This window comes from Aedes aegypti, chromosome 2 (assembly GCF_002204515.2).
Source record: "Aedes aegypti strain LVP_AGWG chromosome 2, AaegL5.0 Primary Assembly, whole genome shotgun sequence".
NCBI classification, from domain to species: Eukaryota; Metazoa; Arthropoda; class Insecta; order Diptera; family Culicidae; genus Aedes; species Aedes aegypti.
In genome coordinates, this window is record NC_035108.1 from 193,524,042 (window position 1) to 193,544,425 (window position 20,384).

General features: G+C 36.1%; 1 protein-coding gene across 7 annotated transcripts in view; it reads left to right on the top strand.

Moving 5' to 3' along the window:
* Window positions 1-20,384, top strand: part of LOC5572944 — an 87,978-nt gene that overhangs the window by 61,375 nt on the left and 6,219 nt on the right. The window lies entirely within an intron of this gene.

Here is a 20,384-nt window from a genome sequence, read left to right on the forward strand (position 1 = left end):
ATTTTGTGCCAAGAATGGCAAAATGATTTTTTTTTCGACGGTCGCTGTTTGTATATAGGTACTGTTTATCTTTTTACCGTCAGCAAAATAAGATATTTTTCTATGGAATGTGAATCTCTTGGTGTAAGCTTGAACGTGCATCTTTCGTTCGATACGCCTGCGGAAAATCCTTTACCTTACTTCTATGCACTAACAATGACACGGTGCAATTTAACCAGTAGCAGCAACACGTGCACTATCAATGCTATTCAAACAATGTAGCGCACCTATAAACGTTTGAACATTTTGTTTGTTTGATTTGATCTCCTGTTTCAACCAGATGTGGCAAAAAGTTCAGTCTCGCGTTTGATTAATGTGATAAAAAATGATTCCGACACAAATTAAAACGTAATTTCAAATGTCAACATAGGATGTGCGTGTTATATTCTTTTTTTATATACAAGCAGTGCTATTGATCCTGATCAGGGTGTCTAATTTGCGCTGCCCTGAGGCATAGTCCCCCGGATTGAATTATAATGAGCCAATAATATGTTTACGAGCGTAGGTTCAGCTTTTTTTGTCCGAATGGATACGAATAGAGAAAAAATCGTACTCACTGGCCGACTTACTGACCTACCTCAATTAATTGACATAATATGATGTGGTTGTTACCCTGTACTGAAGAAGGCGCAACGGAATTAGAAGCTTTTAATGAGGATGTTTTGATCACGCTACCTACTTGGTTCGTAAGTGGTACCGGGTAAGAGGACTGTTAATGGAATATTCTTATAAGAGACTTGCTTGAAGACACGCATAAAAAGTTTGTTGAGATAGTTGACCTTCGCCGGGTTTGTTGTTGATGGCGCTGTGTTGCGTGATGAAGGAAGATGTTTTGAGTTTTCTGGCATTCAACTGCTTGTTGTAACCTATTAAAAAAATTGACGAATAAATCATTTTTACCCCTGTTAAATATCATTCATTTCGTATAAGGGCAATCAATAATTGTTTCTTCAATTAGTCAACTTATTGATAATAATCTCAGATCAACATAATGCATTACACAGCGTAACAAACATAACATTTTTGCGTGTTTGGTGAAACCCTTGGAACCTTAAATTTTAATGCTAACACCAAGTTTTTTTTAGCGGTGTGGTCTTATAAATGCCATTCAATTATGAAGATTTTGATCATTCTTTCTTAAGCTGATACTAAGTTGAAGTTCTCATAAAAAGGCTGTTCAATTGCGAAAATAGTATTCACGCTCTCTGAATTCTGTAGGCCCCACATATATGTGACAGAAATGTTCGCTTCTGTTTCATTATCGTCCTGTCTGTCTGCCTATGGGAATCATCAATAAGTCACCGTGACAGGACTCACACACTTAGGCGATCCACGTCAACGACAACGCACGGTGTAACTCCCGAACAATTTAATTATTCAAAACGCTAATGCATTGACATGCTGTGACATTTCCGTTCCATTCAAGCGGCTAATAGTGATGGATCGAAGTGGGAAATCAAACTCCGGGTTTTTTTTCGGCGGAAAATACGCCCTCGGCTACTTTTCTCTGTGCGTCTATAAAACCAATTAGTTTAGTGAGCAGCGTGGCGAAACATGATGACGCGCATTGCATTATTCATAGCGTTTTCGTTTGTACGAAGGGACAGGTCGGTGATCATTACCTAACTTTGCTCGAAGTGATTAGATTTACCTGAGGTTCCGCTGCAAGTTTTTTTTTCCCCCTTTCGCGTTCAGCGAACCGGACCTGACCGGACCAAATCAAGTAAAATCGTCGAGAGATGCTCATAAAACCGGGTGCTTAGAACAGCAGTGTTTCGCTGCAAACGAGATGCGACAAAAAAAACTGGTTCTTCAACCCATTATATCACTCCGAAAAGGGGCAAAAAATCTTAGACAAGATTGCGTCGAATTGATTTTGCTTTCTACGTTTGCACAGCTTCAGCATAACCGCAAATGGTTTGATAGAACCGGTCAAAGCTAGATCACTGTAACTTTTGTATAACGGATAAACCATTATATGTCTAAACGCAAGTTAGGGTGGCGGGTTCAAATCACGGTTCAGGCGAGGGTCTTTTTGGGTTGAAAATTTCTTCCAAGGGAAAGATAATTTCCGAGCTTGCGTTACACAAATACAGAAATTACCAATTTGCAAAGAAGTGTCTATGGAATTGCTCCTAGAACCCTAAGATGAGCAAATAACATCATTATTATAACATGATTTTTTTTACAGAAAAATGTGATATAAAGGGATGTATCGGACAATTTAGGCCGAAGATTTGCCGATTTGTATGAAATTTTCACCAGAGGTAGAGCTCGTGGATACACGACCAAAAGTTAAATTCAAAAAAAAATATAGTGGCCTATTTTCCCTGAAAACTCTAGATGAATTTTCATGATTTCCCTATATACCTCAAAATTTAAAAATTCATATCTCCTGAACTATGCATCGTAAAACAAAAGTTTATTTTAGTGAAATCGAAAGGATATTTCCTCAGCAATCTATTAAAAATATAAAAAGAAAAACATTTCCCGGAAAATTTTTCACAATAGAGAAAATTGTTGGAAAACTAGCAAAAAAGCAACTATTCACTTTTGATCATGTATCTACGAGCTCTACCTCTGGTGAAAATTTCATACAAATCGGCCCAAACCTGTCCGATAGTTTAAAAAATTGCCCATAACTTTTGTTGATAAGGATGAAAAAATAAATAAAACAAAATTCCCTCTATATTAAAAAACAACTGTTACAAAATTGCGTTGTAACAAAATGTATTATAATTTAAACAAAATTATAACTTATTAAGTTTCATGAAAGAGGGTGACACTTATTTATAACCAGACATTGCAGAATTCGTTCTCAATTGATTTCGAAGCACGATCAAAGCAAGCGAAGAAAAACATCTCATCTGTATCGGTCCATGATCGACACTGTTTCGCAAGCTGGGTTTTATCATGCACTGTTATCAACACCAAAAATTTATGTGTACTTGAAAACAGTTTGTTATCATTTTTACAAAAATGGGTTTTAGTTACGTATGCACCCAAATTTGAGAACACCCGCTGCGAATGTATAATTGAATACTCTCTGATGCAATATAACAAATTTTGCAATAATTTCAGGATTGGTAGCAACTTTCTCTTAAGAGATAATCACTATTTTAATGCAAGTTTATAAAAGCTCTTATGTTTAATGGAACGTCCCTTAAGTCTCTTTTTTAAGCAAAAGGTCTCAAAAGTCACTTTTTTGAATTTCTTGATGGAATTTTATTCTAATATTTAGTAAGCAAAGTGTCAATCTCACGCAAAATAATCGTTTATGACTCCTTCCTAATCCTTCAACGGTGTTTTAAGTTTATGCTGAATTTTTGTAACAAACGTAACACTATGAAGGATTTTTCTCCGTTTCTTGCACAATGAATGAATTGTAATCCAAAATAATTGATTTGACGATTGAACATAAAGGCTGATTTGATTGGCTGTGATCCCATTGAAGCCTGATATCAACATGAGTTCGGATTTCTTAGAATAACTCATAAACGAATGTTGTTGGAAGAAATTCAGGAAACATATCAGCAGATAGACGATTTTTTGTTTTTCAGATAAATGCCTGGTGAGTTGTATGGATTAATTGCACCATAAAATAATGGAATTCTAAGATGAAATACTTAGAAACTTACTGTTTTTATTCAAATTGACCTTGAGCTTGATTGGCCGCCAGTGGATGCTACTCCAGTGTCGCCAGATCAGTTGCACTTACATAAGGAACCAACTAGATGACTTCTTGGGGCTAACAGACACCCTCAGTGTACAAGTGCTGGTGATCTTCTATTTTTAGGCAACAATGGCGCCTGCCGCGTCAGAATGCAGACCAATGTGGGGAAGGGGAGGAATGAGTTACATGCTTGGCCTGATTCGCTACTCACCACACAGTAACGCACTTGCGCTAGTGTCTATGCACGAAAAATCGCTAAAAGGTAACGCAAAAAATATTTGTATGGTGAAATGTATCTAACGAACTATTTGTCAAAATTGGGAACTATTTTCGAAAAAAATATTTGGCACCGGTTGTACGTAATGATAATGACTATCACCCCTACCAAATATTTTTTCGATTAATGCTTTCATTTACGAGACATTTGAAGTTAGAAGCCTTTCCCCATACAAAATGAAACGAGAAAACTTCTGCTGATCAACTGAGGGCAAGAGCAAAGCAGGTAATCCATTGATGTTGCACTCATATTGACCCACTGTAGACCGTGGAGTCCGACTGCATCTACGCCAGTTCATACGGAAACGTATGTATTGGGGGAACGGCAATGCAGAGAGGTTTGCTTTTGTGGTTTAGCAGACTAAGTATATATTCAGCGTAGAATCATGTAAACCGAGAAATCTTGTTTGCAATTTCACTTTCTAGATGCAAGAAAGCATGCAATATTGGCGAATGTTGGATAGAAGATCATGAAATGTTTCAGTTTCACTCAAGATTGCAAGCATTTTCGAATGCAATGAGACAGTTTACATTATGTATCGTTGAATATACAGTTATAACTCATTTTACATGATTATAATAAAAGTTAACGTGCCACGTAAATTTAAGATTTTTTTGCTGTGTACAAAGTACGAGGAAAGGGACGGGCCTGGTATTGCACCTATTTTATTCAAATTATTCCTAAACTGCTTGAAGCTTAAGGAATTCTTTATTTTTGTAGAGAATGCTTCTGGAATACATTTAGGGACTGCTCCACAGATTTTTTTTAGAAATTCTCCCAAGGTTTTGTACAGCAATTCCTTCGGTGATTTTTTGAAGGATACTTGAAGAAATTTCTCTAGGATGCCCTTTAGTTATACAAAGCTGATTTCCATAGATATAGTTTCGAAAATTTTTCCTACAGAATTTTCCAAGATTTCTTCCACACACATAGAAAATACCATTTAAATTTACGTTAAATGTTCCCGACATAAAGTGACGTAAATTTAAGTTACAAAAGACGAAAGTAATTTTACATGAATGGCGTATATTCAGGTTTCAATATTAACAAATTTACATTATTTTTTTTTTTACATTTAGTATTTTTCTTATCATGAAATTTAAGTCATGTGTAATACTAGTTTTTTCTTTGATTCCAGGAATTTCCCTACGATTTTTTAACATATTTATCTATGTAGGATTTTTATCATTGTAGCTCCTCTAGAAATTTCCTTCAGCTATTTTTCTACGGATTTCCCAGCGTTTCATCCTGGGAATACCCCAGCAGATTCTCTCAAAGATTTTAGAATAAGTTCTTTATTTCTTCAAAATTTCAGTTGGTTTTCCAGAGCAAACAAGGTTTTCATGGCAATCATGCAGCATATTATTCTGAGATTTCTTCAAGGGTTCTTCTTTGAGTTTCCTCCTAGAGTAATTCATCTGGTAATCTTCAAGAAGTTTCATCAGATATTTCTTTAGGTTATACTTTGGTAACACTTCCGGAAATTTTTTCAGAAACTTTTCCAATAAATTCTAAAGAAAAATAAAATGATGGTTTCCTGGAGGAACTCTTAAAAAATCTCGAAGGAATTCCTAAGAGATTTCTTGAACAAACCACCGGATGAATTCCCCATGAAATTTTCCTTCAAAAAATCATGATATAATTTCTACGCCTAACAATTTTATACACGTCGAGTGTTGTTCGATGTTGAAATTCAAATTCACATGCAAAACACATTAATTTGCTATTTCGGAATCCGAACTGTTCATTGGCAAAAATTGAATTTTCGTTGATGTGGGCCATCATTCTGTTCAAAATGACCTTTTCAAAAAGTTTACTGATGGAGGAAAGCAAACTGATTGGACGATAGCTAGAAGCTTCTGCAGGATTTTTGTCTGGTTTTAAAATTGGTACAACCTTAGCATTTTTCCATTTGTCAGGAAAACATGCTAATTGAAAACATTTGTTGAATATATCAACTAAGAATGATAAGCTACTTTCTAGAAGTTTCTTGATGAGGATGTAGAAAATTCCATCATCGCCGGGAAAATTCATATTTTTAAATTTTTTAATAATAGTTCTCGCTTCTTCCAAATCAGTCTGTTAGGTTTCCATTTTTATTGGTTCCTGTTTGTAATCTTTTTATATTTTGTCTCTTGTTGGTTCTTGTTTGGCCTCTTTTAGGTCTTTTTTTCAGGAAAGAGATTTGTAAAGTTCCTATTTTCAAAACACTCAGCCGCTATCAGCCCTGTAATCGAGTACAGTGAACATCAGTGATGGAAAATGGCGAACGCTTCATCTGAACTGGAACAAAAACAAAACTAAACGCTCCCGAGCGTCAGAGCGCTGGCTTACTCGCATCTGTCGACTCCCGAGTAACTGAAGCAAAAAGTGATTCGCGAACGTGTTCGGAGCTGCTCAGAGTCAAATTGTGCTTTTGGAAAAAAGGCTGCTTACCCTCCGAGATTTATGGTTTTCAAGGGCTTTTGACTACAAACTAGTAGTTTACTATCGATATGATGGTTATACAATTAATTTGTCTGTCAAAACCATAATAAATCACACCTTGCTCGGTTACTCGCGAGTAAACGCTCGCGAGCTTGTTGCTACTTCTTTTGACATGTTCTCCCGACCAGACGGGTGCGGGCTTACTCACACCTAACCAGATCCCGAGTCTGTGATGTTTGTTATGCGTTGGTATACACTCGTGAGCTGCTTCGTGATGCGAACTTTTCCAGCACTGGTGAACATTTTGAGAGAACGTCCCAGATTGGAAACCTGAAGAAGACGTGTTCAGTTCTTGTTCACAGTTTTGTCACAAACATGTTTCTAACATTGCGCTTCACACATAGGATGCAAGGTACATCAAGTTTCTGTTGAAACATTGAACCGAAAGAGAAATAAAACCTCGATAAAACTCGATTAGGGGAATTAGGAGCATAATGGACACGTTAAGCAAATGTTCTTTTTAAGACCATTAAAAGCTGTGTTTTTAATTTACCCCCGGCTAGTTTTCAAGTTTGATGTTAGTACAACGTGCTACATTCATTCATGGTAATAAAAATCATATCATATGGCAGAAAAGCGAGATCGAAAACAGGCCTGGTAAAAAGGTATCGGGGCAAAATGAACACTTGCGTAAAATTTAGTTATTCCAATAATGACTGTCAATCGTTCCGATATTTAAATGGGCTCTCCCTCAATCATAAAAGCTAAATACAACCTTTCTGGGATCGTTACTTTGCTTAAAACATAGATTCTTCCACCGCCTTGCTTATATGTCAATTAAACCTAAAGTCAAATTTCAAAGGACAATTGAAGCGAAATATAATTTTTAATAGCGTCAATCAGGGGAACACGAAGCAGTATGGACACCCTAAGGAATTTTCCTATTTTGACTGTAAAGACACGAATATTATACAGTTTTCAATGTGCAGTATGCTTTTTAGAGTTCTCAAGCATTTGTTAAACATTGTTGCAAAATTTTGGAAAAAATATTTTGTTTGCGAAAATGGGTTTAAAAAAGCTCATATTTGGTAGTCACCATCAAGCTAGCGGGGCAAAGTGGACACCCCCATGGGGCAGTATGGACACCTTAACGTTTATAGGAAAATTGTCCCACGATCATTCCCAAACCTCGAAAATTGAAGTACACATTCAGGAAACCATAGCGATAGATCACTGTGCCACTGAAAACATGATTAAAACCAATTTACGACATTTTTCGTAGTGATGCCTTAAATATTGCCTCCAGATTAGTTTTAATACAAAACTGACGATTTTCAACCGATTTGTGATTCCGAATCATAATCATTGCATTGCATGCTTAGTTGTTTTTGGATAGTTTTATGTATGAAGTTACATTTCTTTTTCATTAAAGTGTCAACCCTACTTTGTCACTCGGTGTCCATATTGCCCCAACAGTACAGGAAATTTTCATATAAGTTTTTCAGTGCCTCAAAGTAGCAGAAAAAAATCTACTATATTTTTGAATTTAACATAAATAATTGAAGATTCAGTCAAGAGCTACATTTTCGGTCAACTTGCAGTCATTTGCCTCTGAAACCTTATTTGGTGAGGTGTGAATGTTATAATTTTTAAACCCAGTACAATCATGCTCCATTTTTTGGTTTAAAATCAATGTATAAAACATTTTTTCTGAAATTTTAGTGGACAACTTACTCTTTCGACAGGCAACTGAAATATTGTTTGCATCTAAAGTGTAAAATTATTCGCATATGCGAAGATACAGGGGGTGTCCATTCTGCCCCGGGTGTCCATACTGCCCCCGGTACCCCTATACCCACATTTTCAGAGATTAAGGGAGTGTCCATTTCGCCCCGTGTGTTCATTATGCCCCTAATCCTCCTACATAGTTCATAAAAAACCCAGACGAAGAACCCACATAAACCCCTTGTCAATAGCGAAGCGCCAAGTGCAACTCTTAATCCGCTTAGTCCAAAGAAAGAGAAGCCCTTCTTGAGTTTGGATGTTTCGACAAGGACACGCCAAACAGATCAAGCCCAAGCTCGAGGAAGCCATGTTTCCTAGATCCGACCCCATAAGACGACCATCGAGGATAGTCATTTCACGGAAATGTCACACTTGGTGGATAGATATGCCATTCATTTATCACCATAGTAGCATAGATCCACACCGACTGGCTTTATTTTGTTTTATGGTTATCTCATGTCTCGCTTTTGTATGATTTTTTTTTTCGTTGATAGTGCTACAGGAAATTAGGTCACTATGCAATACTTTTCGTGTAGGGTAGAGAGCAAATCGATTCTGTGTCACACTACATATACACATCCTGCAACATAAAGCGGATGGTTTGCATATGGGCCGAAACGAAGAGCAGTTTGAGGTTGCAGCCTGATAAAAATATGAGCAACAAAAAAACTTGGGAGGATAAATATTCGAATCAATGAACTGGATAAGTTGTATCGCTGCATGTGGATGTTTTGGAGCTATTTAGGAAAGCCATTAGAAAAGTTTTAAATAATAAATTTTCTAGATGGGGCTATTTTTTTGGCGTAGAATTGTGTATGCAACTCGTAACATGGTGCTTTCAGTTGTCAGAAACAGGTACAACAGAAACCGCTGATTGTAAGCTTTAGCGTCGCTTAGTGAGAGTTTTCAGTTTATCTGTTATTTATATGGTTCGCTGTTTTATCACTAATGAACTGTTAATATCTACACAGAAGAAGAGTACCGCAAAATGGGGTGAAGTTGGTCACTTTTGTGCTATTCTGTTCCATAAATCCTAGTAGGATCCGTGTATTATCATCTAAATATTTTTAAAACCTATACTGGTTGAATGAGTCAATTGCAGAATACACCACATAAAACGCCTAAAGGTATGAAATTTTCCTTTGCATTAGCTACTCGCTCACAAAAAGAACGTGGTTTTTCTCTGAATAGGAAATTTTATCCTCAATGCAAATTCAGAACAAAGTTCACAGAACATTTTTTTAAGGCACTCTGTGCTCGTGGCCATTATTGTGCCGGAATCAGTTGATCTGTATCTTCTTTACCGATACAGATCTATTTTCAACTTGTCTATATTTACATCTACTTTCACTCTCTCCTACTCTTTTACTCTCACACCGAGCAGGTAGAGAGCTCTGCTGTTAGTGAGGCTAGCTGCCTGCGAAGAGGGTCAGTTTGTCTCAAACACCATCTGATACTGACGGCTGACGGAGGATGGATGTGCTCCCCAAAGCACGGTCCTCCGTGAAGCGTCTTCTGGTGGCTGGACTGGTTTTTTATGGAGGGGCTGGGAATCGAATCCATGACCTTCCGCTTAAGAAGCGAAAGCGTAACCTCAAGGCTACAGCCCCCCCCCCCCCACATCACACATCACACAGAACATATCTGGAATGTAAAAAACAGTTTATGCAAATGGTGTTTTTATATAGCCTTGCCAATAGTCGATTGTTTGGAGAAGAAACCTTTAACAGTTCATCAACATAAAAAATCTGTTTTTACATGGTATAATAATCTTGCATGTGAAAACGAACTTTAAAACATCAAGAGCAGATATCAGGTAATATGAAATCACAAAAATTGTGGTAATTGAAATCGGATCATAGCTCTCTTGACAGTTTATACATGTGGGTACGATCAACTTTTCCCCACTGATCAACTACACCCCGAATTACGGTACGTCTATGAGCTGGTTAAGAATTTGTTAAAATACTGTCAGATGGCGCTACTTTTGATTCCGGAGTCTACTTTTGAACTCACGTTTTAGATTTATTTGCAGTATAAATATTCATCTCAGCTATTTTGTGTCTTCTGCACTTTCACTAACCAATATGTGCTCTACAACCAGACAGGAACATATTTTGGAACAACATCAACAATAACAGGATAAACAAGAAAATATATCAAAAAAGTTAGAACACATATTCACAAGCTAAAAAACATTTTCTATGCAAACATTGCACTGTGTTTTATTTTCTCGTTTTCATGCGCTTTTTGAATAGCGCCCAAACCGTTGATTTTAGCGATATAGTTTGTTCGGAGAAGCTTCTTTTGACGAAAAAAGTTTTGTGATCAATCCACCTAGCAGTGAGATAGTAAACTATTTTTTCAAAACATTTAGATAGACATATGGTGTCTTCAGCAAAGTTGTAGAATTGGCAAACAACTTTGTCGAAGACACAATTTTTCTATCTATTATACTTTTTGAGACATATGCCGTTGTATGTGAATGACCCCTAAAAATCATATTTTTTATCATAACTTTTTTCCAAGATTTTTAACATTGCTTGTGTTTTCTACAAAGTTGTTTGTCATAGAAAAACTCGTGTTGTTTTTCAATGTAATTGTAAGTCATATTTTCAATAATTGACAACTCTGATTAGTTTCAAGAGATAATTTTATTCATGAATTGAAAAAAACTGTGCTGCTTGGGCTACTCCTAAGCTACATCAGTTAATTCCCTGTACAACTTTGATTATTATGGTCAATCACAGAGTAGCAACTACGAATTGCACGGTCATCAAAGCTTATGCAATGCGTATGCTAAAACATTCAAATAGTTTTTAACTTAAAAAAACTGAAAAACCTTGTATTTTTAACTTGTTTGCCTGTTGAACGAAATTTATTGCTATAAAATGTATTTTTTTGCGACATAAAATTTATTGTAGTGGTCTAGTTAGCATGCTAAGGAATAGATTTTGTTCATTGCGTTTTTAATTTAATTGTATTCAATAAAATTACGAGAAATCCTGTTTTTTAATTTATTTGCTTCAAAATCAACATTCAAAGCAATTTCTACAATGCTGGATAGTTTAGCATACAGGGTGTCCGCAAATTATCCGAACAGCAAAGTATGGGAAAGATGATCTTGCATTGAAAACAATGAAAAATCAATGTTCGTGTTCCTTTTATAATACATCTACATGCTAACACAAAATACAACTTTAAATTATTTCGAATTGATTACTTGTTACTGAGATAGGCAAATTTAAATTTTTTGGAGACGTTTTTCATGAGGGCCGCTAGTCATACTGGAGATGTGTTAGCCCTAAAATCAAAAGGAGATGAATCCAAATATCGTATTAGTATTTAAGGTAATCTACAGTTTAGTGGCTTCAAGTAAGACTGGAAATAGAAAATTATACGGTTCAAATCCAGTGAGTTCTATGGGCATTTCTCTTCCGTCATAAAGCTCGAAAAACAGCTCCCTTTAAGACACCTCAATACATTTGGCTTGGTTTTACAAATATTTGAAATCTAAAATGTGTCAAACTTACTTCTTATGAATATAATAAGCCAATGGTTAAAACCATGCAAGAAAATTGAATTTATTATGCTTGATTGCATAGATCCATGTCTTCAAAGTTTGTACGGATAATTTGCGGACACACTGTAAGTAGTAGTTTAGGATTACACTCAAAATTTCTTGTTATTAAAATCTAATATTTTTTTGCCTGCTATTCAAAACTCAAAGCGCAGACTTGTGTTTTTTTTCGAAATAGATGTTCACAAGTCATTGCATTGCATTTAGATGTACAGAAAATAGACACTAGTCAAAAGTAAGATTTACGTAATTTTTAGTGAAAACATTTAGTGTAATTGAAATATGTTTGATGGATTTCTACAAGCCAATTATGAAATGTAGGAAAATTATATGTTTTCGCTATAAATTATAACATTTTGATTTACAAATTTGAATTTCAAATTTAGGATGCAATCAAAAATTTTGATTTATTTATGAACATATTCACAAGTCTTTTATATTCTAATTTATGTAAAAAACTTAATTTTATCGCTATAAATTCGGAAACATAGGCAAACAGGTTTGAAAAACATGGGTTTTCGTAGTTTTTCTTAATTATAAGAAATTCGGATTGTAATCAAACTATCAACAAATACCATATTGCTTCGCTTTGGATAGTGTTCCATCATTGAATTTATGAAAAAAAAACTACACACTCAATCACGATTTGCTTGTTCGGTAATTTTTTATACTGGGTACGAATTGTAAATCATAAAAAATACCGAACCTTCAGCTTTTTGATTGAAAACTTCTGAGGTTCAGTAATAATTTTTACTTTTTAATGAACTACGGTTGCTGTCAGACCCAATTTTCCAGCATTACCGAACAGGCCGAAAAGTCAGTAAAAACAATTACCGACTATTTAGTAGTTGATGTTTTTTACTGACTTGTCGTCAAAATAAAATCAAAACAAACTTATGCGCATGCGGGGAAGTGTCAAATGAGAATCTCCTGCTGTAAAATCGTCCGGCGCCGGGAGACACGGCTATGGCAACCAATCTTTTCCTGCACTTATTTTGCGCTTTCTTGTGGTAAGTAGTCGAAATTTAGTGAGAAACTCAACCATTTTAAGCAACCAAAAAGGCTCAGGACTGCTTACGATGGTAAATTCGGTTGGTTCACATACAAGAGGTAAATTCATCTGCATCATTGAGTTTGCCTCTTGTATGCAAACCATCCAAATAATGATTTTGTCACACATTTTTCGATTACTTCCACTGAGATATGAGCATACCGTAGATGCTTATTCGTACGAAAAATGCATGTCGATGTCCATGTTCATGTCGATTGGGTTTTAATTTGTATTGATTTCTGAAAAACCAGTATCCGGAAAAGCAAAGCATGGAGCATGGGAAACTGGAAAGCCAGTAAAAACGCTCTACAATTTTACTGACTAAGTCAGTAATTTCCATCAATCAAAACATATTGTGATTTACTCGTTAAATCGTAAAAATTACCGAAAAAGCCGTAGTTCCAAAACCCAGTAAAATTTTACTGGGGTCGGTAATCTGAATTGGCTGTGTAGGAAGTGCCTTTAGCTCAATAAATTAAAATTGACTGCATATTTCGAGAACTTTTAAGTGTGCGTTCATTATAAATATCGTTTGGATCCATTGCTGAAAAAAATGGAAGTCGCTCCACTAAGCACATCCGCTTAGTAATATAAAAGTTAGAATTGAGATATTTTCTTGTTTTATTTTTTATTGAATAGCTTTTAATTTATTTATATTTGCTACTGAATTATTTTTTTTAGTTCTTCTTAGTTGTTGAAATTTGGTTTATTCTATCTTTAATATGTTCATTGGATTTCAAATAGATATTTAATACTGAAAAAAAAAACTAAATTTAATCTATTTCAATTTACAAGCAAACAGGCTCTAAACTAGAAGTTTAGTGATTTTTTTAAGTAAAAGAAGTTTTCAGTCTGATCCAGAGTTTCCCCTTCTGCTCAAACGTAAGTACTGATACTTATGTAGTTTCAGTAAAAAATGTATTGGTACAATCTGTTACAACTCTGTTATATTCCACTGATCGGGATCGCTGAGATACAGTCAGGCCTCCTATTAGACGCTGCCATCCAGTTTACGCCTACCGCAATTTCTCAGTTATCGTTAAATTGATTCTAGTGATTTTTTTTCGGTAATAAGCTCATACTATGTCGCAATCACAAACGAACAATGAGCTTCATTTAATTGAAAACAGTTGAAACATTGCGATGGGAGTAAAGTGGGTGGCAGTGTCTTAAAGGAGACCTGACTGTATAGCCGAAAATGCATCTAGATCTTTTTGATCCTGGGCATAGTGTTGAAAAATGTAATTAAGCGATTGTCAATTGCATTAGCTTTACAAGTGTTTCCAACGAAATTCCAATTAGCATACTCTATGAAATACAACAGTTATCAACCTTATGAGAAGGTTTTGTGATGTGTTTCTACGCTTTTAAAAACCGTTTCCTAAGGTGACCCATACTGCCCCTATCGACCCTTAATACTGCGCAATGATCGCATGATTAGCATAATCTTCTTCAAAACTGCCCGGAAATCATCGAAATAGACACATATCAACCATATCAACAACATGAAGGTTAACTTTTCGAACATACAATCTAATATGTAAGCCCATTCTCACGTCCTTGGCGATGCGTCCCTAGACGCTGCGCAGTATCACCTACCACCGTTCGTTCGTTCTTCAATGCCAACCCAACATAGGGCCAATATGTGGGAAACAAACAAATCCATTTGGATCATAAATCCAGACGTCCTGCTCCATAATACCTACCTAGTAGACAACAACGTCGCACGTGTTCCAAGCGAATGGAGAAACGATAGCAGAGCGTGTGCGTTCGGTTGTTGGAGTCATGGAAATCGATTTAACCCAAACCCACTGTTAAGTGCCTCGCACAGTGGTCCAGATTTCCAAAAAACTATGGTAAGAAATACGTATTTATTTTTAATCTTACAAGTTTGGATCAACATTGAACAAGTATTTAAGAACATGTTTAATGGTTGGCGATCCTATTTTAGTCATAGTCATCATTTTGTGGTTGTCTAGAACAAAATTGATGTTTTCATACATTTTGAGGTCCTCAACTTAAACAAATAAAATTTAAAGGTGAGATCATGAGTTATGCGCTGGGGTCGATTTGCAAGCTGTTCTTTTATTATTTGAGATACCTACAATAATAAATGTTAATTTATTAGGGTGAACGACAGTGCTCAAACTAGTTAAAAATTAGGGACCGACCAGAAAACCTTATGCTGGAAACTGAATTTTCATGAGTTTTGGTGAAGATGAAATACCGATTTGAGTTTTGAAACAAACATTGAAGTTTTTTGGAAATGCACCTATTTATGGTACATGTGTTCCTAACTATCTGATATTGTAGATGCATGTTTAACTTTGTTTTTCAACTTATAACAAGCGTGGAAATTGGTATTTTCCTTGCTTTTCAGAAAACTGAACCTCTGTGCCTCGGAATCGGCTGGAGTTGACACGACACGTGGGGAACACAGTAACACATCCAGTAGTATCGCCCCCAAAGTTTCATGTCCGCGGGCAATTAGTAGGACTTAGATGTAGACTCTCCCCGTGGATTGGGGTAGCTGCGGTTTGTGTCATAAATATCGGAACGTAGCAATATGATATGCACGTTCAATGGCACGCACGGAAAGGATTCGCATTGTATGGGCGCGGGTGGAATGAGTTATCGCCTAGCGTCTATATAGGTTGTAACACGACGAGTGTCATGATTTACGATTACTTGGCAATATTTTTCCTCCGTGTCCTTGCTGTGGCTATCCTGGTGATTTGTATGCGACCGAATGTTACTGTGCTTTCTAAGTACCGCAATCTGAATTGCATTTCTATGGACAATAATTAGTTCAATTTATCATGAAGCTTCGCCTGAAATTGGTGCTATCATATCTCGTGACAGATTGCTTTTAATTCAATTGTAACTGAATGTTGCCACAGGCGTCAGCAGAAGTAAACTGGGATGTAAGCTTTTCTGAGACATTTGTTGATAAAGATAAAACAAAGTGTCAAACCATCTTGGCATCTTGAGCGCATTTGTTCGTCATCACTCGATAAACAAACTCGCTGAAGACATCAAGATGAGTTGACGCGTTATTTTATCTTTATCGACAAATTCCATAGAAAGTCTTCAATTTCAATTTATTTTTGGTGACACCTGTGTGATTTATCTATATAGATACGCATACAAATATGTATTTTAGTATAAAGACGCCATTTACAGTCAGTGATAAAAGTTAGTAATCCAATGTTGCTTTTTCATACTAAATGTTCAAGCTTAGTAATCTGAGTAGTATTTGATTCTTCGATCTCGTCGCTTGCTCCTCCGGGACGAGTGATGAAAACTTGTTCGTACAATGCGTTTATCGATTAATATCTCTTCCTATCCCCCAATGACCGTAAGGACATGGCCGGCGCTACGGTGCATCATTTACCGTTATTATCAAATACAAATAGCCATCAAAACTTTAAACGCCAGATGGTTTATATACTCTCAAGAAACAATTTTAGTTTTACGAATTGCTTCCAGGGTGCTATAAACACCCATAAAACCAGGGTCAAGGTACTTTTGCTTTCATTGCATTCTACCTGCTAAAAACTTTTGCTTTCTAAATTGCTTTTTATATTTTCAATGAGTATAGTACAAATAGTGAAAACAGCTATCATTGCAATTATTGCTCTTGGTTTGTTCTCATTCAGTTTTTCAACAGAAAAACGACAAATTTTGATGTATTAATAACATAATAGTGGTTAAACCAGATATGATTGCAAAATTTGTTTTTTTTTTATCATAATGTTGTTGTTCACCTTCTAGTTTACCTATACCCGGGTATAATACCCATGATTTTCGAGGAATTTTCAAAGAACATTTCCAGTGATCCTTCCTTTTGTTTATCTGAAAGTTATTTCATGTTCAGCTAAAAGGAAACCTCCCGAAACTCCCGTGGAAATGCTTGTCAGACATCTCCGGAAAATATTCTTAGAACAACGTCTGAATGGATGTTCTTGGAATTACTTATGGTAAGAAATTCACAAAGCTACATGGAGGAATTTGCGTATTCTCGGCAGTTTAAGCCGATGCCGTACTTGTTTTGTTATTTTCTACGACATCAGCAGACAAATTACATGTTTGTCTGTTTACATTTATATGCGCTGCTCAAACTGACGGACTTGTTAAAAGCTTTTTGGAAACGTTTTTTATAACGCTTCGAACAACTCTTGTCAGCGTGACTATTGTCGGCAGCTTCGTTCTCTTCGGCAGCTTTCCCATAAGAACTGCAGACAAATCTGTTCGGCAGCTAGGAATCAGTCGTATTTAAGGCCGCACGGGACGCCATTATATCACCCTATCCATTTGCAGAAGCAAATCTTAAGTACCACTCTATATACCGATATTGAAAATTTATCATATAATTCTATATATGTAGTGCACAAACCATCAATTTTCAACTTTATCGGTTCACTAAAATTTGCTTCTACAAAGTTTTGATGAAAATTTTTAGAGTGAGACAAAAGATACGGTCTCCCGTGTTACCTTAAACGTGCATTCATTTTAATTGATGACATCTCTGGCGAAATTGTTTGTTCAGTCTAAGCGGGAAGCTGACAGAACAAAAAATCATCTGAATATTTTCATTGGTGTGTTTTGACAGAAAAATACTGTCAGGCCACCGAACCGGGAAAAGCGGGAAAAAGACGGGAATTTGAATCCATCGGGAAAAAGACGGGAAAAACGGGATTTTGAGATGGACACCGGGAAAACCATTTTGAAAGAACATCTTCAAGCTCTAAATTTACAAACCACCAAATATAAGTTATAGAAAGTTGATATGGTTTATGATATTTCCATTGAGCATCTGTATTGTTCGAAAAATAACATTTAAACATTAATGATTCAATTTCTCGTAGAAATAGTCTACTTTGCTATACTAAAGTTCTTAGAAATGTTTCAAATTGGTTGGTAATGTTTCAAAATCGTTTGTTTTTTTCTCGCACTACCAGGGCTTGATTTTTTCACTTACTTATGACTTCTTCTTCTTTCTGGCATTACGTCCCAACTGGGAGCAAGCCTGCATCTCAGCTTAGTGTTCTTATGAGCACTTCCACAGTTATTAACTGAGAGCTTACTGTGCCAATGACCATTTTTGCATGCGTATATCGTGTGGCAGGAACGAAGATACTCTATGCCCTGGGAAGTCGAGAAAATTTCCAACCCGAAAAGATCCTCGACCGGTGGGATTCGAACCCACGACCCTCAGCTTGGTCTTGCTGAATAGCTGCGCGTTTACCGCTACGGCTATCTGGGCCCCTGTGCTTACTTATGACTCAATGTTTTGAATCAGAGTTTCAAAACTTCTGGCAGAATTAAACCTTGAACATATTGGATTCATAACTTTATTTAGTTACTTTAGTTTAATGGGGCTTTGTTTCATCCTCACCTTAAAATTTATTTGCTTTAGTGAACTTTTCTTTTTTAAGAATAAAATAAAATCGAAAGATTATAGATTGAAACATTTGAAATAGTGTAATAGGATGCACAAGAGGGACATATCCTATATAAATGAGAATGGAATGGTGTTCGTATGTTGGCTTGAGAACGGGACGACCGATTTGAACATTTTTTTCACTTCTGTTGCCATCAAGAGCTCCGCAATTTTTCATACTAATTGTACGGGAACCAAAAAACTAACCCGAATATTATTTTTTTATTGGACGGAAAAATCACCCAAAATAAATATTCAGTTAAAAGTTATCCTTTTGCGTATGGGCCTCTCAATTAAAAACCGGGAAAATTTTGAAAATCATACCGGGAAAACCGGGAAAAAGCGGAAATTTCAAAATGGATATTTGGTGGCCACCCTGTACTGTGTATTTGGCGATTAAAATTTGGTTGCCGATAATAGTCGAAGGGAGCTGAAGCCGTAGATCACCCTATAAACGATTTTTTGGATTTTTTTTATCATCAACGGATTCTAAGATGAAATCTGGAAAACTTACTGTTTTATATGAAAAAGACATCAATGGAGCCGCTTCCCTTATATGCATCTAACGAACGTACATGTTCTTTTTTGAGTATCTAATGAGAATGATATTTTTGCAAGTATTCGTGGAAGATTCCTAGCAGATAATCCTGGTTATACCCCTGCTTGGGATACCTTCGAAAATACATCAAATGAGAGCTGGAGGATGTCAGAGTCTTCAAAGATATCTTGAGGCATATGTTCAGGAATTCTTCCAGGAATAACCCCAGAAATTTCCAGGAAATTTTTCAACAACGGAAAGTTCTACCGATTATTTCCTGTAGATCTTAGGGATTGCTCCTACAGTCTCCATCAAACATTTCTCGAGTAATTTTTCAAGTGAATGTTTTAGATTTCCACCAGACAATAATATACAATTATTCTAGTAATTCCGCTGATTCTTCTTCTTTCTGGCAATACGTCCATAATGAAATAAACCCTTTTTCTTATTGTTCTTTTGAATACTTTCACAGTTATTTGTCTTTAGAGCATTCTTCATGTGTATATCGTGTGACAAGCACTAAGATACTCTATATCTGAGTTAATACGATTGTTTAACATATTCATTTATAGATCTAAAAAAACATATTAATTTCTCTGGAGAAATTTTTGGATGAATTTCATGAGAATTTAATGCATGAAATTTGAAGAAGAATATTGGACCAAATCTCTTAAAAAATCTGTGGAGCAAGCTCTGGATGAATTTCTGGTTGAAATCTCAAACAAATCCTGAACGAAAAATTTGGAGGAAATCATTAGGAAGTTTTTGGAAAATACACTGACTAAATTTATGCAAAAATTGTAATGAAATCCAGAATAAATCCGGAGCAAAAATCTTGGTGGAATTAATAAGCTAATCCAAAGAAAAATCACTAATCGAATTCCAGAAGAAATCTTTGGAATAGATTAGCTTAGATTGACTACACATATCAATGCTTGCTATTCCGTGATTGGCCGAAGTCAGTGAAGATGCACAAAGAATCAACTAGAAGTGCTGCTGGGATTGGCCTTAATCTTCTTCAGTGTTCAGAATTAAGTGCCTCTATTTATGCAGGGTCCATAACGGCGCCGGCCACGTCCTTGCGATCAGGTGGGAATGATGGAAGGAATGTTAGTGTGTAACCTTTGCCATTTGGAGACCGTGTTTACATCTGCATCTCCACAAAGGAGTTTGTTAATGGGGAGGATCGTTGGGTCACAGGATTCACTTTGATAAATGATTAGACCATGATAAAAAAATATTTGTGAGATGTAAGCATGCTTATAAATAATAATATTTTCAATAGATGTGAAAAATTTTCAAGCAGAAGAAAATAATGTCAACACTTGAAGCGACGAACCATTCAAAGTTTGTAGAACAAATCGCTCAACGCAACATTCCTTCCTGTCAGGAATGCATGGAGAACTTTTCCTGTAACCATCACCACGAGCAGCAGTTGCATTTATGCATCAAATCAACACAGATTTCGTCAAGTTGATGTGGTAGCATGGTTCGCGTGCACGCTTCTCGGTTGTTTTTAGCAATGTTCTAGGTTCGAATCCCGTCGCCGGCACAAGCTTTTGTTTATCCAC